The sequence below is a fragment of the Cebus imitator genome, unplaced genomic scaffold, assembly GCF_001604975.1.
Source record: "Cebus imitator isolate Cc_AM_T3 unplaced genomic scaffold, Cebus_imitator-1.0 Scaffold728, whole genome shotgun sequence".
NCBI lineage: Eukaryota > Metazoa > Chordata > Mammalia > Primates > Cebidae > Cebus > Cebus imitator.
In genome coordinates this window covers 93494-100622 of record NW_016108043.1, presented here as the reverse complement: position 1 = coordinate 100622, position 7129 = coordinate 93494, and positions in this window count along the sequence as shown.

Genomic DNA, 7129 nt, shown 5'->3' with positions numbered 1-7129 from the left:
CACCTTTCAGACTAGGCCCTGCCTGGCTCAGTTCTCACTTGTAAGCTATGGGCTGCCCTGACTCTAGCCTGTTTCTCTTTCTTTTGACCCATTTGGGGAGCAGCTGCAGGGAGCCACTGAGAAGGCTTGTTTACAGATGCACTTGGCACAGGATGGGGAGACCAGCAGCGATGAGTCCTGAGTTCCAGCTTCCAGCTGCTCCCAGGTGCTGAGGAGCCTTCTACTTTGGGCCCCGAAAAAACAAGTCCACACTGTTGTCTTTGGCTGGGGCTTCAGGAACTTTGAGATGAGGAGACCAGAAGGCAGTGGGTCAGATAGCTGTCCAGGACATCATTTATAACAAAGCCATGTGGGCTGGCCCTCCAGAGAGGCCTTTCACAGGGACCACGGGTTGTGCACCCAGGCCGAGGCTCTTCTCTGGGGCCCTGAAAAGGGAATTAAGGGGCCTTGAAGTCCAGTGATAGTAGTGGGTAGAGGTAGTTTAATCTGTTCCCTGGACTTCTTTATTCTTGGGAAGGAAGAGTCCAGAGTAACAGTCATAGACCTGTAGCATTTTAGAAAAGGGCTGGAGCGCACCCCTGTGTGGCCCGTCATCAGAGTCGGTCTATCTTGTACCTCTCTGGTGTTCAGTAGATGGTCGTGTTGCTTTTCTCCCGACATGCATGTCTCAATTCATTTGACACGCAGTGCTTCCTTCCCACCCTCACTATGAAATAGAAGTTCCAGATGTCACCCTGAAGGTGCTCACAGTTTAGTGGGGGGTATGAATGTGTAAGCAGTAGTATGTGTGACACAATGTGGCTTGTACCTCAGGAAGCACAGGTCTGTCAAAGGGGCATCAGCCCTTTCTTTCTGTAAAATGTGGTCCTCTGCCTAATGGAAGTCTTGGGGAGCCTACTGTTAAACATCTACTGGCTTAGAGTTCTCAAGATTGGAAGTGGGGGCAGAAACATTCTGTCACATTAAAAGCAGTAGTAATAGCTAATGACTGAGCCCTGGCTATGTGACCAGCAATATGCTAAGGGTTTCACATGCTGTATCTTCGTGATAGCTCTGTGAGATGGCTACTCTCTTCATTCCCAGTTTTAACTGAGGAAAGAAGTTAATGACTTGCCCAAAGTTCACAGCCAGTCCATGGTAGAGCTGGGGTGGTTTGACTTCACAACTTTAAAAAAATTTTATTTTTGAGAATGTTCTGAGCTATTTTTTCTTGTAACTGAGGTCCAGCTGGTGCTATTGGTGGTATGTTGTAGCTAACTTCCTCATGGAAAATGTAAAAATTTCTAGTATAGAGTTGACATTAAGCTTCTTATATGTTAATAACCAAATTATTAGTTTACTTAAGCTGAAATTAGTCAACTGGCAATGAAAAGAAAAGTGGGGTTCCATATTGGTTTCTATAGAAAAGTGGTAAAGTATGGCTGAGCACAGTGGCTCACATGTTTTAGGCCAACCTGGCCAACATGGTGGAACCCTGTCTCTACATTAAAATAAAAATATATATATTTTTATAAAGACAGGGTCTCACTCTGTCACTGAAGCTGAAGTGTAGTGGTGCAGTTATAGCTCACTGTAGCCTTGAACTTCTGACTCCAGAACTTTTAACTACCAGCTCCCCTTGGGGGTAGTAATAGAATAACTGGTAGACAAGTGATGTGTACAATTTGAAATGCTTATTTTAATCAGATGAGAATAATAATAATAAAGAAATGCTTATTTTAAAATCACTATTGCTTTGATTTGTTTTCAGTCACAAGATTTATTTTGAAATGACACATTTAACAAGGCGGCAGTTTGTCTTTCAAAGGCAGGGGGCATAGGTTAAAGGTTGAGAATCTCTTGCTTGCCAGCAAGTGGCTGCTTCACTGGGTGAGCTTTACAGAGCTGTGACCCTTGAGGGCACAGTGGAGGGGAGTAATCTGTCTTTCCCCTTGCCATACTGGGGTCTCCCTATCAAACTGAAGCCTGCTGTGGTTGGCAATGGGCGCCTGAGCAGCTTGGGGACCAGCAATCATACCCACATTGAGTGTATCCTAGATTCTGAGACGAGAGGGTCGGGGGGTGTGTGTGAGAGGGCTGTCATACAGCATCTGGCTGTGCTTACTTGCCCAGATGGGAAGGGTGAGTGTGTGTCCCAGGTCAGAAGTGAAGGGAATGGGAGAGAGAGCTATTCATTAGATGCCGACCTGCAATATGGTTCAGTTCTCACAGGAGTTCTTTGAAATGGGACAGATGGGGAAGCTGTGGAACTTCAGCTCTCAGGCTTTTCCCACCACACCATTGCCTATTGTTTAGGAGAGCAAGTCTCAAGTCCCCTTTCCTCACACCCTTCTGATTTGAGGGATTGAGCCACTCCTCTCAGCCTCCCTCTCCCCGGATTGAAGCTGTCCAAATTCATAGCAGCAGTCCTGCATCCTGTGGGTCACTTTTCTGGATCTACTACAGCTCTATGATGAATCAGAGGGGCAGCAGCTCGCCCTGTCCTGGCTGTGATAACCATCAGCCATTCCTGAAGCTTCCCAGGTGGCTCCAGCCGCTGTCCAAGAAGGAGATGGGGGAGGAGGCCCAGGTTGTAGGAGTTGCTGGAAGGCAGGAGGAGGAGGGATGGGAGAAGAGAGATCCAGCAAGCAAATCCTAGTGTCACCTAAACCTGATGAGACCAGGAGCCTGGAAAGCCATCATCTACATGCCCAATATACACTACCCTCACTCTTAAGGAAATAGCCAGTGTACTGGACAGTGACTACCGTCAACATCCCTTATAGCCCTTCCCAATCCGTACAGCACTTCCCCATACAGTGTTCCACTTGGGCCTTCAGCAACCATAATGGTGGAGGTGTGGGGTCAGGAAGGCTGTGTAGAATGGAGGCTTCAGAATTAGAACTGGGTCCAGTCCTCGCCCTGTGGTATCTTCATCTCTATTTTACAGATGAGGTTTAGAGGTTTATGAACTTGCTTCAGATTCTTCAGGCTGCCAGCAGTGGAGCTAGAATGAGACCAGGTCTTCTGATGCCTAGAAAGAGGCTTCTTCAGGAGAGAAGGGAGAAGCAAGCATCTATAGGGCTCTGGTTAGGTGCTGGTTAAGTCCTGCTTAGGAATCTGCTTGTTTCTGTATCCTTACTGTCTGTTTGTTTTCCTTCAATTTCCTAGTAAAACATGTTTTTGAAAAAACCTCCCTGTTTGGCTGAACTGAAGGGGAAAAGGACTCATCAACTTGTCTATACCTTGGTCCAAGCGAGATACTCCAGAGCCAGGTGTGGGAACAGCCCAGAAGGGGTTTAGACTGGCTTGTCAGCCCCTTCCCGCTTCAGGCAGGCACCTGACGGCCAATCTGGCAGGCCTGGAGCTGGGCCTAAAGCTCTGCCATGCCAACCAGGGAAAGGGGTGGGGGAAGGGCTGCTGTTTCCAGCTATGGCTTTGTCAGCTCTAGCAGTGTGACTCCAGGCTTCCTCATCCCCTGCCTTAAAGAGAAGACCATAGACAGAGTTCAGCTTAGCCCAGCTTGAGACAGATTTCATGTTCCTGTGTGGGGAAGGGTAGGCTCAAGGCTCTAAAGTCCTCTGACCAGAAAGCACCAAGGGTAGGTCTACACCAGTAGTGAAGTGAGGGAAATGGAGGGTCTGTGGGACTGAGGAGGGGCTCTGGCGACACTCATTCCATTCTGACCAGGAGGCTGAAGCCTTAGGATCCAGCCTTGGGCAAGTCTCTTCCCTTCTGTAGGCCTCAGTCTCACCTGTAAAATAGCGATGAAGCCTACACCTGCGTCTTGGCTGGTTTATCTGACAGGAAGTGCTTGTGTTCACTTGCTTGCCTAATGACCATGACATGGGATACTGCTAGTCAACTGCTTTAGTGCGGCCTTACCCACAGTCGGTGAGTTGCTCAGTAGATGGTGTGGTGTTGAGTATTGATAATTAGTGGTGTCCTGAGGGGACACTGCTCTCTCAGGGAAGCCACGTCTGTTGCTTTCTCAAGTAGAAGCTTGAGGGAAGCAACCATTTCTGATGTCGCTACGAAGTCCATATTTGACCCCTTATGTCTGTCAGGAGGCCTGTGAGGACTTACGAGAAAAAGGGAGTACTTCGGTAGGTGAGGAACCACATTGACTGTGGAGGCTTTGGCTCAAAAGGGGGATCACACTCAGGGCTGATGAAGGTGGAGTTCGTCTGGAGTCAAGAAGTGGGGCTAGGCTGGGTACAATGGCTCATGCCTATAATCCCAGCACTTTGGGACTCTGAGGCAGCCTGACCAACATGGTGAAACCCTGTCTCTACTAAAAATACAAAAATTAGCTGGGTATGGTAGCAGGCGCCTGGAATCCCAGCCACTTGGCAGGGTGAGGCAGAATTGCTTGAACCCACGAGGCAGAGGTTGCAGTGAGCCGAGATTGTGCCACTGCACTCTATCCTGGGTGACAGAGGGAGACTGTGCCTCAAAAATAAAAAGAAGCGGGGCTACATGAGAAGGACCATGCCTGGGGCCTGGGTTCTCCCAGTTGCTGCTGAGGTGAGCTACTTAAGCCCAGAGGAGCCACTGCCTGGTCCCGGACCAGTCTGGCAAAGCCTGTCTTGGGTCCTTCCCACTGGCTTTTGCACCATCTTCCCCAGTGATCAATCTCTGAGCCTCAGTTCCTTCACCTAAGTCCCCCTTTCCCTTATTTGTTTTGAGGGTTCTACCTTAGCCTTTCCAAGTCTTGGGGTGCTGGTAGGGCTAGAGACTGGCGCTGCTCCAAGGTGATACACACAATCTGTTCTGTGGCTTGACTCCGCTCCTTGAGGGCAGGGGCCAGGTCCGAGTTTCCTCTGGCCTTCCTTGTCCAACACTGAGCCTGTAATCCTCGGGCCCTGACCAGAGGGCCCAGCCCCTTGGCCAGTTGTTGGGCTGGCCAAGGTGGTATAAGCTTGCACGGGGCTTTCCTCCTCACAGGTGGCATGAGGAGGTAGGATGTGTGCTGAATTGGAATACATGGCTCCTTGTGTCCAGCTTCCTCTTCCCGACTGGCCCAAGGCTTGGGAACAGTGGCTGCCTTTCTGGGGCAGCCAGGGCACCTGGCCAGAGTGTGCTCTGTCGGGCACTGTCAGCTCTTCAGCAGGCCTCGATCCTCCTCTTAACCTAGAGAAGGCCCTGGGTTATTGGTGTTGTTCTTGGCGGACCACCGGGCCCCTCAGCAAACAGGGAGGCGAGTGTGCACCCGGTCTGGGCCTGTTTGTGTTGGCCTCACCGGGCGGGGGATTAGCTCAGCTGGGCTGCTAATTGCCTTCGAAGTGCCGGCCGGGATGCTGACAAGGGCTGGGCCTCCAGTCACCTCCTCCCCTAGCAGGCACTGTGCCAGGCTTGGGGGCCTGGCCCAGAAGGGCCCCTTCTCTCCCCTGTCAGCGCCTGCTTGGCCTAGACCCTTGAGATGTGGGCAGGGGGTCACCAGGACTGGCGGCTCAGGAAGGAATGGGGGGAGATGCTTATGAAGTCATCGACTGGGCCAGGCCAGGCCTGTTCCACACACCCCTCCCCCACATGCCTTAGACTGCGCCTCCCCAGCTCCCCTTCTGAATCAGACACTTTCTCCTGAAGCTCAGCACTTTCTCCTCTTACTGGGAAGCTGCTGGGCTCCTTTGCCTAGATGCCCTCACCTCAGTCGCTGCTCTGAGCTCCCGCAGCATCTTTTCTCTTCTTCTTTCTCCCTGTCTTCCTCATGTCTGTCCTCCCACTCTGCCTTTTCCTCACTCTGGGTCTAGCCTTTCTTAGCCTCCCGCAGTTGTCTAGTTCCTAGAATTCTTTTCTGCTCTGTTTTCCTGTGTTCTCTGGCCTTTGCTTGGCCTCTGCTACTCCCCAGACTTCATGGCTGGTTCTCAGTAAGAGGCTGAGAAGGTGGTCTGCTTTATCACTGCATTTTCACAACTCTCCCAGAGACCTTCAGGCCCAAGCTCTGAGGGCAGCTACAAGGATGGAGCCTGGACACAGGCTCTCTGCAAGCCGACCCAGCCTGGGAGCCTGAAAGCCTTCCTTCCGTCCCTTCAGGCAGAGTGCTTGGGGCCCACTACACCCTTTTCCGCAGCTCTGGCACTCCGACTTGGCCTTGTTCTCTGGCCTTGCCCTGCTTTTCCCAGACATTGGGATCTCGGTCAGCCTTCCAGCTGGTGCCTAGGGACAGCTTTGCCATAACCTTGTCGGCTGCTGCCTGGGTCTCCTGGCCGCTGGGGTTCTCTGCTTTCCTACCTGGGGTTGCCTACTTAGGGTAGAGATCTGCCTGCTTCTGAGCCCTGAGTAGGGCCAAAGTCTCGGGGCAACTGCCTCAGCCCCCAACCTGTTCCATGTGAATTAGAGGGATTGAGCCACTGCTCGTTTCAACTCCCCTTCTGCTCCCTTCATCTTATAATGACCTTAACTGCCTCCTAGGTTCCTGAAAAGGGAATATTTCCAGTGAGAGTTGTCTGGGAGGGTAGACACAAGGAGAAGAGGGAGAATTAGAGAAGATGCTGAGGGAGCTCAGGGCAGCAACTGAGGTGAGGGCATTTGGGCAAAGGAGCCAGCAGCTTACTAGAAGAGTTGTTGAACTTTACAGATGTTCTCATATTTAACACCACCAGGAAATAGATTCTATTATTATTTAGCCCCACTGAAGTGTGTGTGTAAGGGGGTGGGGGCAGGCCCATTGTACAGATGAAGAAATGAGTCTGGGAGAGGACAATGAATTGTCCAAGGTTTTATCTAGTGAAGAAGTGGCAGCACTGGGATTCAAACCAGGTCTATCTGATTTCAAAGCCTGGGACCTTTTCACAGTGCTAGGAAAATGGTTCAGCACAGTCACCTTGACTTTTTTGTTTTGTTTTGAGACAGGGTCTTGCTCTGTCACCTATGCTGGAGCTGCAGTCTAAGCTCACTGCAACTTCTGTCCCCCAGCTCAAGCGATCCCTGCTCCTCAGCCTGAGTAGATGAAACTACAGGTGTGTGCCACTGTGCTGAGTTAATTTTTGAATTTTTTGTAGAGGTGGAGTTTCACCATGTTGCTAACCTTGACTTATTTGCTCTTCTGGTATCCTCTATCCCCTCTCTGCCTTTTTGAAGATGAGGTGTCCTTTTCTGTCCACCTGTACTCTAGAACCTCCCTTTGTCTATTATGCCTCTGCCCCCG